Raw genomic sequence first — 15,334 nt, forward strand, 5'->3', positions numbered from 1 at the left:
TCTCATTCCATATTGAAGGGAATTACGTTAGAAACCAATGGTTTTTCAACAGGATAATGCCAGAATCCATGTAAACAGACGTACAAAGGAGTGTTTGGAGGAATGCCATGTTGATGTTCTTGACTGGCCAGCATGTTTTTCAGATCTCATCCCGATAGAAAATGTCTGGCGTAATCTAACAAGACGTGTGTATGCCAAAAATCGCCAATTGGAGACAATTGGATATCTTAAAAAGCAAATTCTAAATCAATGACAAATTTTCGAAAAGGACCATTTATAAAATTTATTGGTTTCAATGAGGAAGAGAATTTTTGAGTTAGCTAAGGCAAATGGAGGTCGGACTAAGTATTGACATTAGTTTTTCCATCAATCCGCAACGAATACGGATTTTTTTTTACCAAAATATAGGCTATAATTTTGATACAGCAAATGGTGCTGTTTTTCTTTGGTTTTTACTTCTTTTTCAGAAATCGTTATTAAATCGTTAATTTTAAATGAAAAAGTTTAAGTGGATTAAAAGTGGGCTATAATTATGATAAGCACTGTATATATCCAGGATCAGTGTGACGAGCTGAGTCGATTTAGCCCTGTCCGTCTGTCCGTATGTATGAGCGCGTCGATCTCAGAAGATATAAGAGCTGGAGACTTGTCCGTATATACAGAGCGGATCTGGAGTTTATCTCAAAAAATCGACAACTTTTCTTGTCAATTTGTTATCGATTCAAACATTATCGAAAATCACGAACGAATTAGTATTTTACTACTCCCGTTATTTTGTTAAAAATATTATCGAAAACCAGTAATAAATTTATATCTGGCACATCTTTACCTAGAGTCGCCAAATTTTAAATATGGGTACATATTTACTTTATAGAGTTTCGATTTTTGTCAAAATTTACCCCCCACCTCTAATTCACCCCGTCGCCCTCACATTTGTAAAACGCGTATTTCAAATACTAGAAACTTGTGATTTGGCAAATACATGCATATCTATGTTATATTCATAATCTGAATGAAGATAGTCCAACCACAAGAAAAATTATTAAACAATTAAGTTCCCATAGTAAGCCAACACTGCAGACAATTATTGAAATATCAGTTGCTCGAAGGGTTCAGGGGATCTCGTATTCGAGAAGTCTCGACTAGAGCTTTCTTACTTGTTTCCCTCAACCCATTTTCAATGGGAAATCAGGGTATAATGGTTTTGTTGAAATCTATGTAACAGGCAGAAGGAGGCGTGGCAGACCCCACAAAGTATATATATTCTTGATCAGGGCGACGAGCTGAGTCGATTTGGCCCTGTCCGTCTGTCTGTCCGACAGGCGTCGTAACGCTGTCGCCGCGCTAAAACGGTACTTTCCAAAACTACAAAATGCCATCAGCCAATCGCATCTCAAATAAAGGCTGATGCACATTATGATGAAATTACATCATGAATAATACACACACACACAGCACGAACTGCACGCGTCGACACGGCCATCCTGACCATTACACGACCTCGTGCAATACTTCCAAAATGTACTTTGCGATATACATAAAATATTTTATTGACAAACTAGTTGTCCCGGCGAACTTCGTACCGCCTAACAGTCTCTGTATATATAAAACAAAGTCGAGTTTGTTACAAAACTTATAATTCGAGATCTGCTGCACCAATTTTCATGGTTTTTGATTTGTTGGATTTGTCTCTGCCCCGAATAGCAGTATGTATTTTAAAAATACTGAAAAATTACGGAATACTTGAAAAATACGTTATTTTCCCTAAAAGTTCTTTAATTTCGGAGCTGTCAAATTTTTGTATCAGTAAGTAATGTCGTGTTACCTTTTAGCTGAACTAATTTAGGCTTCTATGAACGTAATACAATAATACAAAAAAATATTAATATAGATAATTGTTACAATTTTCACGAATCATCAAACAATATGCGTAATAATTCATCGAACTAACCTTCTTGGTAGTTTCCCCACCTGAAACAAATACAGTAAAAATTGTATTTTAGAACCCCTAATAAGCTACTTTCTACTAAATTAAGAGTGACAACTTTTTTTGTGTACCAAAAGCAAACAAGTATATCAAGTTAAAATGAAAACAATGATATTGATCTTACCATTCAATGGATTAATCATTTTGATATAAAAGTGATATCCATCGTCTCCTTGCCAAAACATCAGCGGGTATTGTAACGCGTCATATGAACGGTGCGTTTCATATATTCTTTGTAGTTGCTCAGTATTGCGTCGTGTAAGCACAATATCACGTGCTTCCAAGTTTTCAGCAACAATTAGGATTGCCACATCATCGATTGTTGGATTATATCCGTGTTCTTCAATAATTTTCGCCCCAATTGAAGTCATTTGGAAACAGGCATTGTATTTTTGAGTGCTCGCTAGAAAAGTAGGGAACGCAATGGCTCTGGTGGCGGGACCACTATTGGCAATGTCACTTACCACTAAGGCAGCACAAACCGGGCTTTTCACCAGCAAACTTCAATGCGCCACAATGCTGGCAAACAACGTCCATTGCACCAATGCAAACTAAACGATTCAAGCTGTAATCAATGGTGCAATCATATCGAAACGCTGCTCGATTCAAATCAATCCTTGAACCATTTCTTATTGCCGTTTCACGGGCTGCCTCTCTTTGAGAAGCACGAATTAATGCCCTTCTTTGCTGGGTACTAACGCGGCGCTCTCGGGCGATTTCTCGTTCTTCGTCAGATAATTGACTCGCGATATTCCGTTGCCTAATTGCATTATGGGTTCGCCGGGAAAGATTAGATCTTCTAGGACGCGGCATTTTTATTAATAGTAATACTGCCCTCGCACAAAACCATATAAAACAATCGAGAAATATAAATGTAAATAATTTACACAAATTTATGTTTGAGACAAACAAATACTATTGTATAATATGAGAGCAGGACCGAAAACTGTCACTGTTGTCAAGGCTACTGAGTATCAATGGAAATTTGAATCTTTAGGGAAAAACCGCGTTTTTCAAATATTCGTCAAATTTTTTCAGTATTTTTAAGATCTACTATCCTACTCGTGGCGGAGACAAATCCAACAAATCAAAAACCATGAAAATTGGTCCAGCACATATCAAGCTATAAGTCTCTGGACACTTTTACACAACTCTCTTTTATATATATAGATATAAAAATTTCAGTTTAAGATAAGATAAGTTTTCTTCCAAAACCACTACTAAACATTGACAAGCGTTATCTTAAAATTCATTAATTATTCTTTTTTTTTCTTCATTCTTAAGAAACCATTCTCATTAACTTAACAAATTTTAAACATTATATCTTATGCTCAACACGCCGTGATCAAAATAACTGTTTTGTACTTGTGCTTGCATTTCATTTCCCGCCTACAAAACATAACCGACCAGCAACGATACGTCCAGTCGCGAAACTCACAAAATAGCAAAACCATACGCATTCACATGCTGCACTCTAAATACTCTTAATAACTTTACTATGATGCTGCACTCGTGTGAGACCAAAAAAATCACCATACCCTGTCATAGTACTCGCATTCTTTGTTCAAGGGAATCAAACACACATGCACAAGTACGAAGGCTTGCAAAAAGGGAAATAGGCAAGTAGGTAATTCTACTTGCGCTTCGACACGGCCATCCTGACCTTATCACGGCCCCGTGTAACTCTTACAAAAAAAAAACTTTACTCAATAAATCAATTTATTCAAAAATTATCAATTTCATTCCCGTTTTTTTTCAAACACTTGTTGATAACAACTATTTTCCATAAAGAATCTTATCTTCAGGTTTGAGTTTCATTCTTGAACTAACATAATTCATCTTCTTTAACTTAATTCAACTTATTTTATAATTCTTTACAGTTTCATAGCTCTAACTGATCCACATCAAATTATCTTATGTGCCAGACGCCATCATCAAAACATTTGATCTTTATTTGTGCACTATGACAAATTCTTCTCTTTTCTTATCAGCCCTTCAAGAACATAACGTCTTTCAACCGTTCTACATTCACTCATTTCATTTCTGTCTTGTTCAACCATTTTACCTTCAATCATTTCATTGCTGACTCTTTCAACCATTTCTCTTCCATTCAGCTCATTACTGTCTCTTTCAATCAATTCTCTTCCATTCAACACATTACTGTCTCTCTCAACAGTTTCTCAATACATTACTGTCTCTTTCAACAGCTTCTCTTTCAATCATTCATATCATCATCACGACCCTCCAATTCAACTGATAGCTCATAGTACCTTTAACTTGTACATTTGCTCTACAAACTTTTACTATTATTATTATTTTTATACCCTGAACCCATTCGCAATGGGAAATCAGGGTATAATGGTTTTGTTAAATGTATGTAACAGGCAGAAGGAAGCGTGGCAGACCCTATAAAGTATATATATTCTTGATCAGGGCGACGAGCTGAGTTGATTTAGCTCTGTCCGTCTGTCCGTATGCTTGAACGCGTCAATCTCAGAAGATATAACAGTTAGAGACTTGAATTTTTATACCCTGAACCCATTGAAAATGGGAAATCAGGGTATAATGGTTTTGTGAAAAGTATGTAACAGGCAGAAGGAATCATCGCAGACCCCATAAAGTATATATATTCTTGATCAGGACGACGAGCTGAGTCCATATAGCCCTGTCCGTCTGTCCGTCCGTCCGTCCGTCCGTCCGTCCGTCCGTCCCTCCGACTGTCCGTCCGTCCGTCCCTCCGTCCGTCCGTCCGTATGAGCAAAAGGATCTCAGAAGATATAAGAGCTAGAGAGCTGAAATTGGGCTGCATACTCGTGTATACCATAGGCAGTACGAGTTTGCTTTATTTTTTCGATAACTCATCCGATAACTTTTTTATCGAGAGTAATCGAATAATCGACTTGGTTTTTTCAGCCTAGTTTGAACACTTTTAAACCCGGAGAAATTTGCGTTGTATATAGAGTTAATGGACACAAAGATTTTGTAATTTACATATTTTGGATACCACGCCCCCTTCGCCCCCAATTTGTAAAAAACGCATTTCAAGTACTAGAGACTTGTGCTTTGGAATGTACACACATTTAAGCCATATGCTTACGTTTTGAAAGTTTCATTAAGATTGTATGTCTACAAAAGAAATTATTCAACAAATAAATTGTCATAATATTGCCCACATTGCAGCGCAGCCCAAGCGCAGCCACTGCTTACTGCGCAGTCAGCAGAGCGCGTGCTTACAAGTGCATGTGTATGTATGTGTACATAGAAGAAGTGCAGAATGATTAGAATATCAGCTTGGAGGGTTCAGGGACTGAAGCCTTCTTACTTGTTTTTCCTAGGTCCGTGTATAGCACGCGCATATCGAGTTTTGTTTTAAATATCGATAACTTGCCCCGTTATTTTGTTATCAATTAAAAACATTATCGAAAACCAGTAATAAATTGATATCTCCTACATCTTTAAAGCTAGAGTCTCCAAATGTTTTTTATGTTTATGTATACTTATATGCATTTTATACAATTTCGGTTTTTGTCAAAATTTACCCTCCACCCCTTCACCCTCACATTTGTAAAAGGCGTATTTCAAATACTAGAGACTTGTGCTTTGGCAAGTACATGCATATCTATGTTATATTCATAATAGATTCATCAAGATAGTCCATCCACAAGAAAAGTTATTAAACAATTAAGTTCTAATAGTCAGCGCACACTGCAGCCAATGCGTGCAATGCGTGCGTATGTATGTCTGTGTGTGTGCGTATATGTGTGCATATGCGAATAATTATTGAAATATCAGTTGCTCGAAGGGTTTAAGGGATCTTGTAGTCGGGTAGTCTCGACTAGAACTTTCTTGTTTTTATACTCATTCACGAAAGTGAATCAGTATATTGGTTTTGTGCAATGTCCGTCTTGCTGTCCGTCCGTCCGTTTGTCCGTCTGTCCGTCTGTCCGTATGAACGCAATCTATTTCGGCGCTATTGAAGCTAGAGACTTGAAATTTGGAACACATACTCGTGTATATCTCCGATTTATAAAGTGTTAAAATTTTCCCGATCCGCCCACTAGGGGCGTGGCAAATCGGAAAATGCATTTTCCGATATACCAGAAATCATGTTTGTTGAAGAGCTAGAAAGCTGAAATTTGGTATGTAGGTCCGCGTTGACCACCCAAGATCACAAGCTATGGCAGATATATCTACGCCCATTGGGGGCGTGGCAAATCGGATAAAACTGTATCTCCTAAAGTTGTAAACCTAGAATGCTGAAATTTTGCACGTCAGCTACTGGTATGATTCTATAAAGTCTGAAGATAAATTATAAGTCTACGCCCATTGGGGGCGTGGCAAATCGGACCTGAAGATATAGTGATTTTTTAAATTCTCCTATATTTTGGACACTATTGATGGCAAAGACCTCAAATTTTGTATATATACTCGGACTGACCACCCAAGACCAAAAAGTTTTGTCGGATATATGTCCGCCCACAGGGGGCGTGGCAAACCGCAAAAGTTTATATCTCCTAAAGTATAATAGCTAGAAGCTTCAAATTTGGATAGTTGAGTTACTGGTAGCCTCCTCTATCGATTCCCTAAAAATAATTTTTACGCCTTATTAGAGCGAAACTTAACTACTAAATTGTTGATGGGATGTGAATGAGTATTCCGCAGTCGGTAACGCCCGACTGCAACATTCTTACTTGTTTTTTTTTTGTTTTTTGTTTAGAACCTCGTGTATTACAAAGTATTAACAAATACAACAAACTGAGTTTCCAAAATAAAAATTATAGCAAAAGGCTGTTTACTAGCTTGCTACTCTTACTGGAGATTACTTAGATCATCAGGACAACACACCCAAAGACCCACTGTCAGTGACTACCAGCGACTCAATAGGATAACACATTAACTCATGTCCCTAATAGCAGCAGATCAATAACATGTTTATCAGTAAGACTCTCAGGTATAGTGTCCGATATCCACCAATGTATCTCACATGTGAGGTCCTACTACTCTCCACTTCTCTCTACTGACGTCTTTTTCAACGACTTCAATTTCACATCTCCTTCCCCTCTAAGACTTTCTTTTCCTATACTCGTTTATCAACTTAAAATACAAATAAAATAAATAAGCTCATTCACATCAACATTTAAATCCTGGCAATTTTACAACAAACTATTCCTGCTCTTATTTCAAAAATTGCGACTTATTCACAATATGAATTATATCAGAATCTTTGTGCTGTTCAGCCATAAGATAATCACAAATGCATGAGAGATTTCTGTAAACATGACCCATTATTCTACCCTCTCTGTACTGTAATTCAAATGAATGAAAACATTTATAAATAAGCACACCATCTTTGTAAGATGTGTTACGTTTAATTCTTGATGCTTAGTTAATTACTATCAGTAAAAAAAAACGACAATATTTCTGTCCGTCCAATAATAATAATAATGAAAATGCTGTATAGCAACACCCACAGTAATTTTATTTGGTAAAAGGACACCAATGACACCAAAATGAAACTCGACTAACAAACTCGACAAATAAATGTTGTTTTTATACCCTGAACCCATTTTCAATGGGAAATCAGGGTATAATGGTTTTGTCCGTCTGTCTGTCTGTTCGTCCGTCCGTCCGTCTGTACGTATGTTTGAACGCTTCGATTTAGAAGATATATGAGCTAGAGACTTCAAATTTTTTTTTAATGTCCGTATTTACGGCGCGGATATCGAGTTTATCACTAAAAATCGATAGCTCATCCCGTTCTTTTTTATCGATAAAAAACTTTATCTAAAACCAGTTATAAAATTATATCTCCTACACCTTTATTGCTAGAGTCTCCACATTTTTTATGTATGCTTATATGCAATTTTTACAATTTCGGTTTTTGATAAAATTTACTCCCAACCCCTATATCCTCCCCCTAACCCTCACTTTTGTAAAAGGCGTATTTCAAATACTAGAGACTTGTGCTTTGGCAAATACATGCGTGTGTGTGTGCGTGTGTGCGTGTTTCTTGTGTATGCTGAAAGTCGAAAAACTATTGAAATAGCTATTGCTCCAAGGGTTCAGGGGATCTCGTAGTCGAGCAGTCTCGACTAGAGCTTTCTTACTTGTTTTTTCATGGGCTTTAACGAAGGATTTACAAAATTTTTGCATATTATATATTTCAGTATTACCACTGGCTTTCAGCATAAACAAGTAAGAAGGCTCCAGTCGAGACTGCTCGACTAGGAGATACTCTGAACCCTCCAAGCTGATATTCTAATCATTCTGCACTTCTTCTATGTACACATACATACACATGCACTTATATGCACGCGCTCTGCTAACTGCGCAGTTAGCAGCGACTGCGCTTGGGCTGCGCTGCAATGTGAACAATATTATGAAAATTTACTTGTTGAATAATTTCTTTTGTAGACATACAATCTTAATGACACTTTCAGAGCGTAATCATATGTTTAAAATGTGTGTACATTCCAAAGCACAAGTCTCTAGTACTTGAAATGCGTTTTTTACAAATTGGGGGCGAAGGGGGCGTGGTATCCAAAATATGTAAATTACAAAATCTTTGTGTCCATTAACTCTATATACAACGCAAATTTGAAGTCTCCAGGTCTAAAAGTGTTCAGACTAGGCTGACGGACGGACGGACGGACGGACAGACGGACAGACGGACAGGGCTATATCGACTCAGCTCGTCGTCCTGATCAAGAATATATATACTTTATGGGGTCTGCGATGATTCCTTCTGCCTGTTACATACTTTTCACAAAACCATTATACCCTGATTTCCCATTTTCAATGGGTTCAGGGTATAAAAAAGCACCGCAAGCCACGTGAACATGCACGAACATGATCCTCCTCGCTGCGCTGTTAATTTTGGGCAATTGCACCAATTCACATTCACCTCGTCAGATTTTAGTTTTACTGTTTTATAAATTTTTGCCTCTTGATGTCAAGCAAACACATTTCCTCCCGCGACGTCATCTTCCTTTTGTTAAATGTGAATGCTTTTAACTCGGTTTGCAAGTCACATCTGGTGCGCACATTTGAGGTAAAGGTCATGCGCTGCAATCTGCTATCAACTTGAGCCAGCCTAGCAAGCGTTACGGAAGCTGCAATCTCCTCGACATCCATTTTCAGCATGATTCGAAAGGCATTCACCGTAGAGCACCATGCCGACGCATCGGCGCCAACAAGGTCTGCATTGAGTTTTGGCAGAACAACCGCGTTTTTATTTGTTTTTTTGGAAATCGTTGCTTGAAAATGTTTTTACGTGTTCTGTTAAGTTTCTATTTTGCAACTCTATTAGTGATTTCCACGGCTCAGCTACGCTGTTAGGTGCCGAGCCCGATCCCACTTCTGATATAAACGCGACTTTAAACCGATTTATTTTCTAATCGCGCAGCGAGTTTCGGTGGCCGAAGTCTAGCATAGAACTGACTTGCGTCGCCCCCTTCGCCCCCAATTTGTATAAAACGCATTTCAAGTACAAGAGACTTGTGCTTTGGAATGTACACACATTTTCACCATATGATTACGCTCGGAATGTTTCATTAAGATTGTATGTCTACAAAAGAAATTATTCAACAAATAATTTCTCATAATATTGCTCACACTGCAGCGCAGCCCAAGCGCTGTCGCTGCTTTCTGCGCAGTTAGCAGAGCGCGTTGTTATACGCGCGTCTGGATGCATCTGTATGTATGTGTGCATAGAAGTGCAGAATGATTAGAATATCAGCTTAGAGCGCTCAAGGTATCTCCTAGTCGAGCAGTCTCGACTGGAGCCTTCTTACTTGTTTATTTACTTTTTAGACCGTTGATAAGCTCGTCTTAACACCGATTTTACCCCTAATCTTGGTGGTCTACCCGTGGGAATTCAAAGCTTCCCGAACTAATGCTCTTCTATTTCCTTGTGAAATCACTTGATTATTGCCGCTTATATAGTTTTTATACCCTGAACCCATTTTCAATGGGAAATCAGGGTATAATGGTTTTGTTGATATGTATGTAACAGGCAGAAGGAGGCGTGGCAGACCCCACAAAGTATATATATTCTTGATCAGGGCGACGAGCTGAGTTGATTTGGCCCTGTCCGTCTGTCTGTCCGTCTGTCCGTCTGTCCGTCCGTCCGTCTGTCCGTCTGTCCGTATGTATGAACGCGTCGATTTCAGAAGATATAAGAGCTAGAGACTTCCAATTTTTTTTTAAATGTTCGTAATTACAGCGCGCATATCAAGTTTATCATTAAAAATCGATAACTCATCCCGATCTTTTTTTATCGATAAAAAACCTTAGTTATAAAATTATATCTTCTACACCTTTATTGCTAGAGTCTCCAAATTTTTAATGTATGCTTATATGCAATTGATACAATTTCGGTTTTTGTTAAAATTTACCCCCCACCCTTAAATTCATCCCCTCACCATGACTTTTGTAAAAAGCGTATTTCAAATACTAGAGACTTGTGCTTTGGCAATTACATGCATATCCATGTCATAATCATAATCTGAAAGTTTCATGAAGATCGTACGTCCACAAAAAAGTTATTAAGCAATTAAGTTCTCATAGTAAGCGCACACTGCAGCCCATGCGTGTTTATGCGTGGTTGCTTGTATGTGTATGTGTGTGTGTATGTGTGTGTGTGTATGCGTTTGTGTCTGTATGCGTGTGTGTGTGTATGTGTGTCTGTATGCGTGTGTGTGTTATGTATACCTGTGTGTGCGTACGTGCGTGTGTGTGTGTGTGTGTGTGCGTGTTTCTTGTGTAAGCTGAAAGTCGCGAAAAAGTATTGAAATATCTATTGCTCCAAGGGTTCAGGGGATCTCGTAGTCGAGCAGTCTCGACTAGAGCTTTCTTACTTGTTTTCTATAGTTTTCCCTATTTTTAAGAAAATTTCCAATTAGATTTCTGTTTTTTTTCCTGTTTTTCCACCAATTTTATGGTAGCGCAGTCCAGATTCAAAGTATGCGTCAATCTTTGTTTTTCAACCAAAGCACTATGGGTAAAAAGTCAGATTTTTTGGCATAAATAAAAAAAAAAAATTTTCAGTATCCGCCCCAACTGTTTTCATATTCTCATTTTGAAAACTCCAGCCGACTTAAAAACAATTTTTATAAAATTTTGCGGACAGCCCATAAAGTTTTAAGCTTCGTCAAGGTAGCTGATTCAAGGTTACATGGTAAATTGAAGAAAGCGCGGGAAATGATGCTCTACTTTCAACGTGTGTAAATCTTTGGGTGTTTGAAATAGTATTCAATATTTTTTATGGAAATTATTTAGGAATCTTTATTAAATAAGATGAGTGAAAAATTTGTTGTAGTTCTGTGACTTATCGTCAAATTGTGCAAAGCGTTGCTATTGTGCATTTGTAGATAAAAACTAACATTCATATGTGTGCTTCGTTAGATATAACTTTTGATCCCTCAAAGGTATTTGAAATGTTTAAATTGGAAGCTATGTGTAAATCTTTGCTTAATCCAATAATAAAAAGACTTCTTTCTCATTCTTGCTCCTTCACAAAATAATCGACATGTTGCAATTACAGATGAGCTCTGCAATTCCATGCTGCTAGAAGTGCGGAGCAGCTACAAGCGACAACAAAGCGCTATAAAAGATTATTTCGTTAAAAAATAAGTAAAGAGAAAATATCGGACGATAAATATAAATCAATTAACTATAAAGTAAAAAAAATTGTTGGATTTATCAAGTATCATTTAACAAAATGCAACCGATTGCTGATTAGAGTCAAGTATCAAGGTCAATGCGTACGCAAGATCACCTAAAAGATCAGGTTAGAAGCAATTAAATTATAACGATGCTGGTCCACGATTAAAAGAGAAATCGGCTTCTGAGCTTGCCTTAGAGTATGATAACACGACGCCTCTCTGCATTAGTTTCGCTTAAAAAATTAACGGAAAAGGATACAATATTAGTTTTGAAGTAATAAATCTAATGACGGCAACGCAGCAAGAAGAGCTTTTGGAAATGTTGAGTTGTTTTTTTACCATTTTAAATTTTGACCAATAAATCTTATCAACCGTTTCTATAATATTAATTGCTATCTTTTGTGAGCATAAGGTGAACTCCGGGAAATTTAAAGCCCTGTGTGAGAAAACATTCAATTTATGTTTGTTATATTATATTTTATATATAATATTTTTGCTATCCAATGCCCCCAACTATCCACCACATTTTGGTGCATGGGCATCAAATAATGGACATCTGTATACTTCCAGTTGAGAGCTTGAGAGAGCACATCTGAAGCACGAAATAAAATTACAAAAACAATCGAATATCCCATGCTAGGAAGTGCAGGCGATTACAAAATATAAGTGGCATATTCAATAGAGCACTCGACTCATCAGACCCACTTAAGCGAAAGGGGTGGGGGCGTGGCTCTATTAAAAAAAAAAACCGAAATTATAAAAAATTCATATTAATATGTATACAAAATTTCAAGCTTCTATCACTTCAGGGACAATTAATGCCAAAAATTCGGTCTTTTTACCCATAGTGCAAAGATAAAACTGTTTCTTTGCACATAATATAAATATATTGAATACTTTGAGCTTCATAAAAAGTTTGGTGAGTGTAATTGCCGCAGCAGATAATTACAATTGCAGTTGGGGGCGCTAATCTGATGACGCAAAATAAGTGCACGCATTCTTTACGAAAATAAAGAAGAATAGAAAATAGAACAACGGGTTTTCATTCGCGCTTTCTTTTGGTCTGAGATACATCTCATATGATGATAATGAAATCAAAACAAAAACTAAGAAGTTGCGTGCAATAGGCAAAGAGAAAAACGTAAATGAAAATGAGTGTAAGAAAGGGCGCTAACCTGATGACGCGCAGTGTATATGCAATGGAATTCGGTTATAACGATTCCGCTTAAAGCGTCCAACCGATTATGTCGACGAAAATTCGATGTCTTGGTTGGTCCCCATATATGAAAGAGCCTCCGCTTAGTATGTCTCCGCTTTTAACGACAATTCGCTTATCCCGACGATTTTTTCATATTTTTAAGTCATTTAACGGTTATTACGACGTGCCGAAAAAACCCGAAATAATGACAACAAATTTCAGCATTATAAAAAGACGCTGTTAAAAATATATATATTGTTGGGCCAAATTCACTCATCTTTATTGTTTAGCTTGAATTTTATACCTATATTTTTATATTTGGGTTCACCCTAATTACTTGCTTCTCGTGCATTACTTGCATTAATTCGCATCAATTCGCCTAGCTCTAAACAAGCTGCGCTTGCTCATCCGTTTGTACTTATAGTCTATATCAAGAACTCTACGAATAAACGTCGCACCTACGATGCGCTGAATTTAATATACGGTTCATTTGTTTAGTGAGAACAGCACCCCCATACTCTGAAACTCACGTAGACAGAAAAACGCTTCTGATCTTACATATATGTATGTATTTATCAGTGATCAGTACCCTCGCAAAAACACATTACCAAAAAATGACACCTCAAAAGTCTGCGTACATTTTAAGTTTGCTGCGTACAGCGCTGGAATTCACGATCACCGTTAGTTTTTGCATGTTTCTTTAATTCCTCTTCGCTCATTTGCGTAATATGCTATCACTTTGAAAAGAAATTTGGCACGCGTTTCATCATGGAGCAAAAAGGGAAAGAAATATCGGTAGAAGTTCGTAAGCTTATATTAAAATATAGGTTAGAAGGCAAATCCTACCGAGAAATTGGTCTATTGGTAGGCAGAACTCATTCTTCGTGCCAAAGAGTCTACGACAATTATGTCTCATCGGGCTCTATATTGTCAAAGCCTCGTTCAGGCCGCCCACCCTTGCTCACGGAACGAGAGAAAAAACGTATTGTTCAATTGGTACCTCAAAATCCAATGATATCTGCTCACCAAGGACGTCTGGAAGTTGCAGAACGTTTCTCCAAAACTGTTTCTGAGGAAACCGCTCGACGCACTTGGAAAAAAGCGGGGTATCATGGCCGCGTTGCACGTAGGAAGCCACATGTATCAGAGGTGAACAGGAAAAAGCGAATGGACTTCGCCAATGAGCACATTTCCAAGCCTTCTAGCTTCTGGAAAAGGGTAATTTTCTCAGATGAGAGCAAGTTTTGCCTATTTGGCATAAAAGGAAAGAAAATAGTATGGAGAAAAAGCGGAACAGCCATGGATAAGGAAAATTTATTGCCTACAGTAAAGCATGGTGGAGGTGGTGTAATGGTGTGGGGATGTATGGCGGCTAGTGGCGTGGGAAATCTCTCTTTTATAGAATCAACAATGGACCATAAGGATTATATAAAAGTCTTAGTGAGAATCTGCATCAGAGTGCCCAGAAATTGCACCTGGAGGACGAATTTTGCTTCCAACAGGACAATGATCCGAAGCATACAGCCCACAATGTAAAGCTCTGGCTACTTTACAATGTAAAAAGCCAACTCCGAACGCCTCCCCAGTCCCCAGACCTCAATCCTATTGAGCATCTATGGGACTTACTCGAGCGTAGGATTCGGCAGCACACCATAAGGTCTAAGAACATGCTGAAGGAGGTCATGATGGAAGAATGGGGCAAAATAACTGCAGAGGACACTAAAAAGCTGGTTGAGTCAATGCCTCGCCGTCTGGCTGAGGTGTTAAAACGAAAAGGGTATCCTACAAGATACTAACAACTAACAAATTCCAGCGCTGTACGCAGCAAACTTAAAATGTACGCAGACTTTTGAGGTGTCATTTTTTGGTAATGTGTTTTGTTTATAATTTTTTTCTATATTAGGTTTAGTTTTAATAATAAAATGAAAACATAATTATGTTAATAAATAAATGAAAATTGTTATACAAAAAGAAGTATTGCATTAAGTCTTCTATATTAAATACAATATACATGTAAACTTAGAAATAGGGGTTTGTTTGCAAGTGTACGCAGAGTTCTGCGAGCAAGTGTATATATATAAATATATGGATTAGAATTAGATAGATTTAAACAATGCCCTATATTGTCACTCAACTGATCAGCCATGTTAATTAACAAATTTCAAGAAAACGATAATTTACGAAGAAGTTAATGAGTGCGAGATAGGCGAAAAATGCTTTGAATGATTTAACATTGGAATGAGCTCAAGCGTCATAGCCTACGGCCTTCAATAAAATGAGCGAGAATAAATGAAGCCTTAAAACGGAATGAATCACTCGAGCTTATGCATGATTTTTATACTTCGTATTTGCTCGCTTTGAGAAAATCTGTGCGTTGCGACAGCTCAAACATACATACATATGTCTGTATGTACATGATCACATTTTCATATATTATGCTCTCTTTTGCGTTACTCTCTCTCTGTCTCTTTTACTCTTTCTTTC

General features: G+C 37.5%; 1 protein-coding gene and 1 long non-coding RNA gene across 11 annotated transcripts in view; both read left to right on the top strand.

Annotated features, from left to right (window-relative positions):
• Nucleotides 1–15,334, top strand: part of LOC6571991 (autophagy-related protein 2 homolog A) — a 208,070-nt gene that overhangs the window by 45,915 nt on the left and 146,821 nt on the right. The gene's annotated exons all lie outside the window — the stretch shown is intronic.
• LOC116803695 lies at nt 10,858–12,041 on the top strand. The gene is made up of 2 exons (XR_004363735.2): nt 10,858–11,415; nt 11,532–12,041. It is a non-coding gene; the product is annotated as an uncharacterized LOC116803695 (long non-coding RNA).

This window comes from Drosophila mojavensis, unplaced genomic scaffold, assembly GCF_018153725.1.
Source record: "Drosophila mojavensis isolate 15081-1352.22 unplaced genomic scaffold, ASM1815372v1 contig_19, whole genome shotgun sequence".
NCBI classification, from domain to species: Eukaryota; Metazoa; Arthropoda; class Insecta; order Diptera; family Drosophilidae; genus Drosophila; species Drosophila mojavensis.